Here is a 14,289-nt window from a genome sequence, read left to right as displayed (position 1 = left end):
ATGGGAGGAGTGGGTGCTCCACTACGTCAAATCAGACACCGCTGCTAATTACTAATCTCTGTAAATCTGTCTCCAAACCAGGAAACTGAGCAATAAAAAAAAAAACATCGCAGACAACTGTCATGTTAAAAAAAAAAACGATCCTGCAACTCAGCTGTTTATTGAGCGGTTTATGAAAGTATTGCTCTCTGAGGCACTCGTATCTGTAGCTGAATCATTATTCCAAATGAAAGGTGAAGGCAGGAAGATGAAGGAAGACTGGACTCAGGGGGTGGAGCTGCTCTGACTGCGGGATTAATCTCATTGGTTGAAGTGATAGGTGCAGCCAATTAAACGCAGTCAATACCAATTCATTTTCTCTCCCGTTTTGTCCGTCAGGGTCCGACATGTCGTCATCTGCTGCCCAATAAAGCTGTGGGGATGTTTGCTTACAGCACATAACTCATTTGCAAATGAAGTCACTGCAGCCAAATTGGCCCCTTCAGACTTTCCTGAGCAGCACTTACTGACAAATCCAGTGATTTTTTTTTCTTCTTCCAACCACTAGATAAAAGCTTGGATGCAAAAATGTAGATTTATGGCTGCAGCAGATTGTCACATGACATTTCCTGGGCAGCCAGTTGCTTCTATTTCCCCCTTTTTTTTTCAAAGAAAAAAGAAAACTTGACATGTATCTGACTGGCCATCCACTCTCCACTCTGGCCTGTCCAGGTGTGGGGTTGAGCTGGCAGCAGGTGTGACATGACAGGACTGGGAGCAGGGAGAGTAACGGCCCTCTCTCCCCATCACTGCCCCTCCAGACTCTCAGCCATTACTCCTGGAAGAGTAGAGGTCTCCTTCTAGCAGGCAGTACCCACCCACACCCCCCCACCCTCCCACTCCTCACTCTTCTTCTCCCACAGGACCCCACAGAGAGTTTCAGAGAGAGACAGACAGCCAGAGTCTTCTTTACCTTTCATTCGCCCTGTGGAAACTCAACATTACTTCTTGCTGAGACCATGAATCCTCAATGGACTAGTGATGTGTGGATTGATACTCAAGTATTGACACTTCCAATACCAAATGTGTCCGTTTTAGGATTGATACTCATAAGAAAGTATCGATACTATCACCAGTCAGCACTAATCTGGGGTTAACATCTATTTTTATCACAGTAGGCCGTTATTTTGCCATTTACAGAACCTATTCCCCGCCGGTTGGAAGGGACTACATCTGCTTCCACCTCCGAGGCGAACTATGGTTGTGTAAATCAATCCGCAAACACACGTCTCAACTCATAGGCCGAATGAGAGCAGACGGATTAAAGTTTGGATACTATTCTTGAAAAAAAAGTGTTTCTAATGAAAGAATAAGAAAGATAATCTGTGATTTATTCACTGCTACCTCAGAGAAATTTCAGGCTGTTCCTTTATTATCAAGGCGATTTGCTCTTTTCCCAAACATACCATTGAAGAGTTGGCCTTACTACAGCTTTTAATGTCATCTCCTTCCCCTGCCATCACAGTAATGTTTGGTTTCAGGGCCAGTTCAAGACGGCAAAGAGTAGAGAGAGTAACTACAACGAAAACTATGTTCACACTGAGCTCTGAAATGAGCCTGACTGTGAGGTAATAATGTCAACAGGTGGCACAAAGAGCACAAAGAGGGTCTCTTTCTCCACACTCAACAACTATTTCATTTTTGTCTAGAAAATCCACTGCGTTAACCAAACCTGACATGGTGTAGGTATCATTTGGGGATTTCTGCGGCACCCCCAAGGACATGGGGGCGTGGCCTGATCCTATAGGCTCGTGACAAATGACGCTGACGGCCAGGCAGCTGGCAAGGTCGAGCGTCCTCTGTATTTGTTTTTCTTCTGAAGTCACATATCATCACGCAGGTTTCTGTTAGAGCTTGTGTCTGGGGTGAACTCATTTCTACAAACAGCACGAGTGTGGTCTCATGCTTAAGAAAATCAGCCTCTATGTTACTCTGCCTCCAAACATGTGCCCTCCTCCCTCTTACACCCCTCCTATTTTTTTATTTTTTTTGACTGAATGGCCACTCCAGTCCTCCTGATCACAGCTGACTTCCCTCCATTGAATTAGCACAGAGCCTTCTGGGTTACAGGCTCAGGGGCCATGTTGGAGCCTCAGTGGTGAATATTAGATTGCACGCCTCCAGATCTCATTAAAGGAAGCAACAGGACAACGTCTGCATCTCAAATGAGACCAGAGGCCATCAGGCATCCTGACTCCCCGGCTGTTTGTACTGATCTCATTGATATTGTGTGTATGTGTCAGAGAATAACATGTTGTGTTCAGTAAATAATGACAGCGTTTTTCTTTTTTTTACAAATCACACAACTGGAGGTAAATTGCCGTAAATGGCGCCACATTATGTTGTCCATCACATACAGTACTGTACACTGGTCATTACTGAGGATTCAATGAACAAGTTCAACACTTACAGGATCTGAGAGGTGTTTCTTTCAGTCCTCCTTTCCCAATGGCAGCTCACTGAAAAAGAAAAGTCATGGCGTCAAGGTCTATAGTATAAAGTCTTTTAAAACAGTACATTCATACATTCAACACTGGTACACTGTAATTACAAATGTCAAAATGAGTCCATGAGGACAAATGAATGAGGCTTCTTTAAAATACTAAATTAGTGGGCCACTGTGGGTTTTCCAACGAAGATCTCCAGCGGACATTATTAGCTAAAGTTTTAAATAAAACCGACTCGTGCCTGAAGGCAGAAGTTTCACAATAGTTAACCAGTGCAGCGGTTTTAGCCATTAATTAACACAGTTCAGTACCAGTTAAATCTCCCAGTGTCCACTATTAGGGTGAAAAAAGTGGGTTGACACTCCAGGCGTGGTGGTAGCCAATAATAGGCCATTTAATTAAAGTATAAGCTTTCAAATCCAGCCTTTTAGATGGGAAGAGAAAAAAACCTAACCTCTGAGTTGTACACAATGTAAATCTGAAAGATACTAACAACATGGACCAATTATGCTCTTCTAAATTAAACGTACATTTAAGCGGATATTGGTTGGGTTCGTGGGCTCCTACATTAAATAACCTGAACTATCCTCTTAAAATGTTATTAAGCTTTACAATGACTGCTGATTGATGAGGACAGTAGTCTCATTTGCAGGAAGCAGATGGCACACCATGAAACAGGAACACATTAACAACACGGCAACTTTAATAGGTTCAAAAGGACGAACAAGCTATATGAAATCAGAAGATCCCGTGATCGAATTTAATCTGCAATTAAAGTCGTACACCTTCACAAGGCCAACATGATCAAAGTGGTATAGAAAACTGGCTTTATGGTGTAATTGGCTGCTGAAAGAAAGAAAGAGAGAAAAAAAAAGACGGGAAGTGAGGGAGCTGCAGCCCTTCAGAGAGGTGAGGTGTTACCCTTCTAAATTAGACGTACATGGGGGTGGCCAATCTCACACCATGTCAGGGGGTGTAAACTTAGCGTGCCATAAGCAGAACAGAGGGATATGATATGATGAAGCAAATTTCTGCTTTAAAAAATAAATAAATAAACAGTCGACTGTCCAAAATAAAACACAAAAGCTGTGCACAAAAGCTCCATTTTCCCAACAAGCACCCATTTATCACTTCTTCTCTAGATAGAAACGTAGGCTACAGATGGAGGAGGGATGGATGACAAAGTGAGTTTTGTCCATTGATTGCTATACGGGCAGAAAATCAGTACCAGAACCAGGCCGGCCGGCTGACGTCCAAAAAGATGATTCCATGAAAAGATATAAACAGCCGCTAATTAGACGCTGATATTTACCAGTAGACAGCGGGAGGGCTTCGAGAGCCAACTCCGTGCTTTTACCGAGAAGGTGTTTCATGAATGTGTAACAGTCGTGTGCCTCTGAAAAAAACAAACACCTCACCGTCTGCCCATTGTGGCTCCTAAAATAGACTTCAAATGCCACAGGGGGGATACTGGTCGGCCTCGATGGCTGTCGCCGAAGCCCAATAAGCCAGGTGAAGAGAGCCTCAAGACACGTCTATTTTTAAAGTGCAGGGGTCAACAGGAGACCCTATCTTACCCCGAGTGATGAAGATTGAGGACCCTACAGCCAAAACCTGAGATTAAGAGGTCACAGCAGAGAATATGTGGTGAAAATCAACTCAAGTGTTGAAGCTGTTTAAAAAAAAAAAAAAAAATTCAATGGTTTATTATAAGTATCCTCTTCTTTTCTTCAACAGCTCATGCACCGTCACACTTTCAGGAGTCAGTCATACTCGTATTCAGAAGAGCCGCCTCCTGCTGTCCTCCCTTCACCCTAATATCCACAGCAAAAAAACTCATCCTGGGAACCTGCTGGAGTCGAGCTTTCATTATTATCGCGGATGTTTCGCTGCTTTGTCTGCGGACCGAAGCCATCACAGACTCCTTATCAACACACTGGCCAAGCTAGGGCGGCACATCGAGTTGTTTGGAGTCATGTTGTGTCCTGAGGCCGTTTTGCTGGTGCACCAACAACACCTGTACTTGGAAAAAGTTTGATTATTTTTCTGTCAACAACACTGAAGTTTGTATAACACTTCCACAACTGGCAATCTGCTGATTATCCAACAGGGCAGCATTGTGCTGAACTGCTAGCAGATAATATTCCATTTATTTTTGTTATTTCATAATGCTGTAATGTCGTTAAGTGCATTAAAACATGGTGATAGTTTATAAGAATTAATGAGTGGGACTGCAATTAAGTTTGAATACAAAGTTGGCAAAAGATATTTGGCAAAAATGAAATGCAAATTAATGTGCATTTAAATTCACTGCTCTATAATGTGAATATTAGGAATCAGCACATCAGTAATACCAGTCTAAATCATTGCAGAAGGAGAAGCAGGTGGCTTATGGTCAGTGCTGAAACCTGTATTGAATTAAATAGAGTAGAGATGGGATGATTTGTCAATTCATTGATTTTGAGACAGAATATTTATTGGCAACCAATTTCATGATAGAATAATCTAGTACATATAAATTAAAACTATTCTGAGATTTCCCAGATGAGGATTTTTGCCTTACATGAGAATAAACTGAATACAACTGAGTCAACTAATTGAATAAGCAGATTAACTAATGATGAAAATAAACTTAATAGTTAACCTATCTTTTGCATTTGGCTCCATTACACCAGTATCTGGTTGACAACAACATCACATGCTGTATATGTCTATATCTACCGCTTCTCAGATTCAAATATCTGCAATTGAGATAAACAACTGACCGCCCTTTTGTCCATTTATTTCACCGCTCTAGACAACACATCAAATATTCTCCTGTGTATACAACCCTGCAGTACTCGTATGCAATAGGAAAGGGCCGCCTCGTGGAAAACACAAACGCAATATGAAGCTAGGGCTCATATTGGTGTTTAGATCTCAACATCTATTTAATAAGAGGCGAAGGGGACACTCATGTTTAAGGAACAATGGGGGCTCCACGGTTTGGCAGCGAGGGCACAAAGCCAATATCCGGTGTGGAGATATTACCCCTGAGAAGCATGAGGCTCCATCATTCTGTTAATCTCATGTCATCCCCTCCTTCAAGTTTGAAGGCTGGATGGAGTCGCTTTCATTGTTTTCCTGAAGCTGGTTGTTTCCTTCCCACCAGACAGGCAGCCTTGACGACAGCCAGATCTGAAGCCCACTTGAATTTGGCTCAAAGAATTTGGCTGAAGGACGCCCAACCAGGCTGTCAGGAAACAGCCAAAGGATGAATACACCTCTCCTCTGCCAAACCTTTGCACAGGGGCACTTGTATTTTTGTGGGATGTAATGAGGCTGCAGTATGACACTGTCTGGTATCCCCCTGTTTTTGAGCTGTTTACACATCATACTGACTGACGGGGGCTTGTGTGGGATTAAGAGTGACATCTGGAGCTCACACCTCTTCGCTCTCCTCTTGACAAAAGTAAATATGACAAACAGGGCACGGTGTTTTGTTTCTGGTGACGTAGCTTGTTGTGGACAGAAAATGATGACATAAACTTGCCGCTGCTGCACATATGTCTGGTCCTCCTACTGATCTGAGTAATGGATTTCAGTCATGTGAGTCACAACTTCACCTACTTGCAATCTGCATACGATGAAGGAAAGTCATACAAGGGTCAAACCTCCATCAACAGCATGAGGACTAACGGGACTCTGTCTGGACACTTAAAGAGCAGTTTTATAAGTTTTCTCTGCCACTAAATGTAATTTCCTGCTCGAAGAGGTGGAGGTTAAGAAGACCTTTGGTCACTGTTGCGTTTAGGCTTCTAAAAAAGAGGATGTATTACACTCTCTACGTCTTTAGGGCTAATTGGAGGCTACAGTGACTCGGTATCGGAAAGTGTGGAGTGCTAGGGCTAGCATGCTAACTTCAGTAGAGGAAAACACATGATAAAAATAAGATTTAACATTACCGATGTGTTCCATTTGTAATAAAAGGGATGATGCTCTGCTATGCTAAGCTCTGTTTTAGTAAGTAAACAGCTGTTAATGCTAATGTAAGATATGTAGCATTAGCAAGAACTTATACTTTTCTCCTTTAAGCACCGTCAGTTCTGAAAGATATACACAGTGTAAGACTGTGTAGCACATTTCCTTTTCTCTTTCATTTTAAATAAAGCAATACAAAGCTAGTGTGATAAGTCAGTCATGATTTAATCACTCAAATCCTACTTTCTCTGAGCCTTTGGCCAAAGCTTTTAAGAAAGTAAGTGCACAATCTTATGTACATCAAATAAAGAAAAAGTGCTATTTGCTTTTTCTCATAGTGGTGAGTCATTTTCCTTTTGTACTTTCATGCATAGCTGATTCATGTTTCTCTACAGTTCACCCTTGGATGTGAAAACCTCTTACTGAATTTAATAAAGACGATGTCCAAACTAAACGCAGCACCTGCCTTGAAAAACAACAGACGGCCAACCTAAAACTTTACGATGATAAATAAGCTAGGCACAGTGAAGGTCAGGTATGTTTTATTTTTTTTCCCTTCTTCTTTTTTTTTATATTCAATCCACCATCTGGCCAAAGCAGGCAGGTATGGCTTTGATGCTTGTACACTCACGTCCGGGCCAAAGCCTCAGAAGTGGCATTTAACTAACTGAACTTCAGCTAAGAAAAGACCTGTTCGGCCCTGAGGGATGAGACGTTTAAGTCCTTCGCAGACAACAACCAGCAGACCCAGGATGTTTCCTGATAATGAATAAGACAAACTCTCACTTATATTGAAAAAGTGAGTCTCTAAGAAAGAAACTCTTCAAAATAGACAGATGGTAAGAAAGGTCATTGCACTTCTGCTCTACTGATGATAATTACAAAATCCGCACTTAATCTACCTGAGATGTTTGAGCTCCATCTCTTTCGAGCATCAACAGTGAGGCCGTATGAGAACAGCCCAGCCTGTCTCATTTCTGTAGATCAATTCTCTGTCTGTTGAGGCTGCAAGAATAATTCAATGTTTTGTTTGCTGCGTTTTTTTCCTTCCTTTCCCTCTTGTGCAACGGAGAAAAGATGGGTCTCTGCTGTCAGTTACTGTATGATCCGGTGCTCCGGTCTGGCCGGGCCTGTCACTCAACATTTCTCTCTCTTGACATCAAAACATTTGATAATCACTCTGCTACAGACGCTGAAAAGAGAGGGAGAGGGGGGAGAAGGAGAAGAAGAAGAAGGAGAAGAAAAAAAGCGTGGTATGCTGTGCCTACTAATTGTGCTGCCTGAGATGTCTCTTTGTCATCAGACTAAATTGCATGACATTTAACAATAAATTGCATTTTTGCCCATTTACTTAGCTGAGTGTGCAAGAGCAACAATCGAAAAACTGAATGCACGCAAATGAAAAATGAATATGTGACAGGAATATACGAAACAGGCGTATCCAGTGTGGCGCATCCTTTGATTTGATTGTTGCTTAAAAAGGACAATGCGCGATGATGAAACAGAGTTGTCATTGCGATTATGGAGATAGGTTTCACTGGCAAACATATGTTTACTACTCAAAACACTCGAGAGGCTTCACCGGCCTTCTGCTCTCAATGTAGCTAGAACAAAGCCAATAGACTGATACCAAATCCCACATCTACCCATATATTTTTGTATGCACGTTCTCTTTTGGATGATGATTTTACAGGACTGAACTACAAATGAAAGGGTATGCCAAATACATTTTCCAGCAGATATACCAGCAAAATGCCTGCACAAGTAACCAATGACACGTATATGTTCAAGTATTTTTGCAATTAATAAGGATTTTAAACTAATAATAACCATTATGTTACATTCAATCTTGTGTCCATATATTACAATTGATAATATTCTGTTTGTGACACTGGCTCACTTTATGTTGTTATCGCTAATCTGTACAAAAATCCCACATTTCTACATATTGTCATGTCTGATACAGCAGATGATGTTCAAAATTAGTTGTGTCCAAAATATCGATGCATTATGATGTAGATGATGATATGTTACAGTCAGGCAGCCAATTTCGTAGGGCAATATTTCTACCCCATGCCCTTGCCACAATGTTGCAAGAAGGAAGGGTAGGGTTATGAATGAGAAATGGGAGAAATGTCTAGAGCTGCAGGCAGGCAACATAATCAAACTGAATCTCACCCTCAAACAAAAAAGAAAGAGAGAAAGAAAGTGTGCTCTAATGTGTTGTGTGTGTTTTCTTGTGGAGGCTATACCCACTTACTGTAGCAGCACTAAGCTAACCTGTAGATGGAGCCAGCAATTACTGATTACCTTGGAGCAACAGACAGCCTCATCACGAGCATTACTGAGAGTCAGCTGAATGTGAGCACTCAGCATTAACCAAATGAAGTAAATCTATTACAGATTGAGTAAATAAAGCTAAATGTTGTTGTGTTTTTTGTTTTTTTTCTTGTATAAATGAAATGTTGTTGGGTCTGGTTGAGTGCTGCAAAGAACTTCAATAACCATCTGGGGTAGAGTAGGATGCCCTTGAAGCTGGCACTCAAATCAGACAGCATAATAACATTCAGATGGTCTCCCTGCGTGATGATGACACAGCACTGGCAAGCCCCGTCTCTCCTGTGCTTTGCCCTTGAATGATAAAGCCTTTACCCTTTCCATTTACACAGTTACTTAAACCTCCATCACAGCTGTTTTTCTTTTTTTAAAGCATTATTCCTGCATCCATTGCTGTTGTCAGTCTGGACCACCTGAGACACACAACTCATTCCTAATGCGGGAGCTGAAAGGTAAGCAGACTTTGCATAACTTGAAGCCTCACATGTTTTATTGGAGGAGACAACCATGACCACGTGCGGCACACTGCCGGGGCTCAGTGGTCACCTCCTTGGTCAGGATGACCCACTTTGAGCCGAAAACATCGATCAAACACTGTTTAATTTGAAATAGAGCATCCTAAGTCTCAGTCCAGCCTGGGTAAAGCTGTTTAAAGCAATGCCCTTCAGATTAAACCTGGATCTATGGCGTAATTCCATTGAGAGACAATCTGTCTTTGTTTAAGTGATACACTATTCTACCTCCACCAAGGCTGCGACGCCACGAGACACCAAGCTGGATGAATATGAGCCGATCTGGAGAGCGGATCAGCAACTCTCTGCTGAGGGTGGATCGGGACTCAATCCTCTTGTGTAACATAATCAAAGTGAATGACAGCACTAAACAGCCTGCGACGCTGGATAATCATGCAATCATATTGCATTATTTGGCTTCCACAGGTGCAAAGTAAATGCAGCGCATTTCACCGTTGATGCAAATTTAAACCGTCTTTGACTCATTCGCCTCTAAAGATCACTGTGAAAACCCACCATAAGAGAGATCTCTTCATATTTAAACGTTTGATCAAGGGATATTAGAATAATTTCAGTGACAGCGATTTGATGACAGACTCTAGCGCTGCATTATGTTATTGATTTATAAACAGAATATGCAGCCACATATCCAGCTATCTTGTCCATCCCTCAGGGCCATAATCGCCGGGTGTGATTGCAGATGCCCAGTCAGAGCAGAGGGAAAACTAATTTCAAGCTATGTAGGATGTCAATACAGGACATTTTCCACATCTGCAGAATATTATTTTGCCAGAGAAGGAGATATGGAGATATCAAGCCATCTATCTATTCAGAAATGTCTTTATAAATCACCTGCCAGTATCATTTCTCCCCATCATCCATGCTACTGCATCAAAGAAATGGCATTAGGGCTTCAAGATGGTGGCTAATTAAGAATGCAACGTAATTACATCTTGGCAGAACAGGACAACCTCTCTGATGTTACGATGTGGAAACGGGCATTGTTGGTGCACCCAGATGGCACATGAAAAGCAAGTTGAGACGGAAAGAGAAAGATCTCTTCTTTTTTTTTTATTCTTCTCCTTGCCAAAGCTGACTTTATCAGCCCTGTTTTAACGGTTGCTAGGCGACACTCATTAGTGAGCTCCACTCAACTGATGGAGTCGAAGAGAGACGGGATGTATGAACCCGAAGTTAGACGACTGCTCAAAGGCAATTAGATCTCCGTACGGACAGTTGGGGATTGAAGGCCAACACCTGACACTCTGCTCCGGTCAACCTACATATAAACTGTGGGGTCAAATCCTGAACAGGCAGTCGTTTAAATCATTAAAATACCTTTTTAGTAAGAAATCAGCATACATTAGGCTACTGTATGTCTTTGGTGTCTGTTGATCATGTCAGTTGTGGACAATTTCAAATGGTGACAGTGACAATAGGACGATCTCTGTATACGAACTTACAAAAAATGGTATTGAATGAGTTTAGTTGAAGTCATGTGACATTGTTGATTAAAATTTAACTTTATATTATTCATTTTTTATGTTTTCACTTTTCTCTAACTTGCTTTTCTTGACTTAATTTAAGGATTTCTTCACCTCTGTGGTGATTTTCACTGAGATCATGTTTGAATTTATCTAATGTACTGTAGCTAACAAAGAAAGTTTAAGTTCAAGTTAAAGTTTCCAACCGTTGAGAAAAAGCAAAGGCCGTGCCTCTCACTTACATTTCTCCAGCTGCATTCAGGTCTATTCTTAGTTTGGTCTGTCTGTGCTTTTGATTATTTTATTTTTTTTATCATCATGCTGCTAAACATCAAAGGAAATCCCAAGGTCAAAAGCAGCCTTTAATTACTTGACAGCAAAAAGAGAGAGTTTCAGAACGCTGTAAAATTTATGCGATCAAACTCCATTATACTGTAGCTGTGTGTGTATGTGTGTGTGTGTTGCACAACGTTTCCATGCATCGCAGACTTCTCTTGAACGAGGCTCAGCAGAGAAGTGTTTCCTATTCATCACAAGTATAATAAACTGAGGCAATAGTAAGTGTTGCATGTAATTAGCTGACTGCTATTGCTAACCCAAAAATAAATAAATAAACAGTGTGATGTACAGTTTTTTATTCATTGTTGATGGGTGGAGCAGCCATCTTGGATTGTGAACTCTTAAGTTAGGTGCCCCATGTGTTGAGGCTAAAGTCCTCGCTGCAGGCAACCCCTGTTCAAATCCCGCATCGTGCGGCCCTTTCCTGCATGTCATTCCCCCTCTCTCTGCCTCCCCATTTCCTGTCTCTCTCAACTGTACTATCAAATAAAGGCATGAAAAGCCCAAAAAAAGAAAAAGAAAATGATGATTTCAGGGGGGAGTACGACCCTTCGGAGCCACACGCCTGTTGCAGGAAGTGTGTTTTCTGACTTGGATACATGCACTAAACATACTTGTGTCACATGTTTCATATTTCAGACCATACACTTGAGCCCTGAGTGTTTTACTCCATGGCATTAATGACAGAAATGCTAATTTGCTGTTTTGTTACCTTTTAGATGTGAAAAAAAGAAAAACTGACTACTGAGGGATTATTGGATAAAATCCATAGTTTTTTTTTATGTTAGAAATGGGCAACTGTGACATTATGATAAGCACAAATCACCCACCAGCCATGAAATACATGCACACACACACTCAACACAGCACCTTATTTGAATATATTCCCTTACAATGGTGCTTAGTTATTCTTTTCATTTGGAGACCGGCGGGGGAGAAAGTAGCCGATGATCTTTAAAGGGTATGTTTGCCCTTGTTACCGTGGGCATGTATATTTGATCTCAGGCTCATAGATCATATCCAGATCCGCTCCATTAGTTTCTGAGTGAGTGCTGGGCATTTTGCAGTTAAGAGAGTAGAGAAAATCCAATTTTGCGCTCATCCTACTCGCCAATTCTTTCTTTAGGAGTGTTTGAGGTGGCCCGTCTAATGAGCTCCCATGAAATTTGGTTTCCACACCAGACAATATACCTCATTGTGTCCGGGGCCAACATTTATTCCTCCCCCTCCACCACCGTCAGCGCATGCACATGCTTAACACACACACACACACACACACACACATACACTGGGTGCAATGGAGCAATCTGAACTTGAGGAAGCTGCCAAGTGGAAGTTTTCTATCATTACCCAAAAGCCAATTGATTTGAGCACTATTCAGATGAGGAGAATGGTCTTTAAGCTGAGACCATTTATTAAAACCTAAGTACAATCCACTCTGAAGGTCAGTCATACACAAGATTAAAGGACAGTTTCAAGTCCATTTAAACACATTCACTTATTCCTCCCCTGCACACTGATGTGAACGTCTCCCGCCCAATTACGCTGTAAAAGATGGCGCTCCAACGCTCTCTCTGAAGTTCAGCCAAAACGAACACCAGGCTCCAGATATGACAGAGACGCACGCAACAAGAAGTTTGTTGCTAAGACAACAGATGCAGCCCAGACCTTTGAACGGACGGACTGTGTGGATGACTCTGACGCAGGTATCCGACGGTGACATAGTGTCATATCGACTCGTGGCCAATGTGGACGAGTACATGAGGGAAATCAAAGCAAACAAGAGGGACGGTTCAGAAACACATCTTTTGAAGTCAGATACTCTTGAGGGGGGAATTCATATGACATGCAACATTTACTGTTGCCTAGAAACATCTAATCGTAGTAGTAGGGAAAACAAGCATGAAATTAGACCACAGAGTCTATAAAACAAGACGGAGTAAGCACAGGAATCCTCCTCCTGGTGATTCAAAAGGATCAAACTGGTGATATTTCATGATTTTGCTTTTGTTATTAAATCAAAACCAAATGTCCATCACTCAGTATATTTGCACCGCCCACTCTGTCTGTGGCTGAAGGAACATGTCATCCTGTGCAGAGGCATCGGCTCCACAGACAGGTTCAAAAGATCATTGTCTGATGATTTAGTCTTTTTTTTTAAATAAAGAATATAAAAAGACTTTTACATTAAAATGAAAAACTTGTTTTATGTCATATTGTATGATCAAAAGACGGTTCTGATCACTATTGGTCATCCCAGGAATCTATTTCAGAGGGTAAGGTACTGTATGATGCAGCAGACTTTTTTTTTTTGCTTTTCATACTGAAAATAAACATTTTTTACAAGTCACTAACTACATGTGTATTGTCATGGAGGCAGCTGTCCCAGGCCCTGTGTGCCCTACATGCTTATTTTCGGCCCGCTGTCACAATTTAAAACAGATGAACAAAGGTCTCCTCTTGTACGTCAGGACATCAGGACACAACACACACACAAACAAACACACACACACACACACACACACACACACACACACACACACACAAACTGCATCATCTAGCAGCCGCATAGATTAGACTGTTTTAATCAAGTTTGTTTGATGAGAGCATGGTTTGACTGAGACGTGCTGCTGGCAGCAAAGGACAGAAGAATTGAATTAGTCCCCCCCCCCCCCTGCTGTACACAATACAGTAAACCTCTGTGGGGATTTTTTTTCCTGACAGTGACCACTGACTATTTTCCATAATATTAAGAAGAAACTATTGGCCTCTTTCCACTATAGTGCTACTTGGCTCGACTTGAGTCGTTCCTTTTACTTTTCCACTAGGGATAGTACCTGGTATCTGGTACCTTTTCTTTTTTTTTTTGGAAACGCATCAGGCGATGTTCCGAGCGAGCTGACACTAAAATGTGACACTGATTGGTCAGTGTCGTCACTGAAAGAGTCATGAGCGGGACGTCCGACACAAGAATCAAACCTGCCATTTTTTTTAAAAAGCATACCAGCAACAGCGACCACTGATCTGTACTGCCACTGTTGTTATTCCTAAATGGCTGCTGTGTGCAAAGCCACACCGTGGTCCGTCGACGAGGTGCAGATCGACGGACCTGATGGAGCTGACAGGATGATCGGAAAAAGAGAGTAAGACGGAGCGACTCTAGCAGCCATG

At 41.8% G+C, this 14,289-nt stretch overlaps 1 protein-coding gene across 3 annotated transcripts in view; it reads right to left on the bottom strand.

Annotated features, from left to right (window-relative positions):
- syt1a (synaptotagmin Ia) overlaps positions 1-14,289 on the bottom strand; it is a 173,468-nt gene that overhangs the window by 126,434 nt on the left and 32,745 nt on the right. For all 3 annotated transcript variants that reach the window (XM_085768839.1, XM_085768843.1, XM_085768840.1), the window contains exon 2: positions 2,450-2,498. The gene's annotated coding sequence lies outside the window, so the exon portion shown is untranslated. The remainder of the gene's footprint in view (positions 1-2,449; positions 2,499-14,289) is intronic.

The sequence above is a fragment of the Trachurus japonicus genome, chromosome 23 (assembly GCF_045865225.1).
Source record: "Trachurus japonicus isolate A0001 chromosome 23, Traja_1.0".
NCBI classification, from domain to species: domain Eukaryota; kingdom Metazoa; phylum Chordata; class Actinopteri; order Carangiformes; family Carangidae; genus Trachurus; species Trachurus japonicus.
Note: the sequence above shows the minus strand (reverse complement) of the source record. Positions and strands in the feature narration are given on the sequence as shown.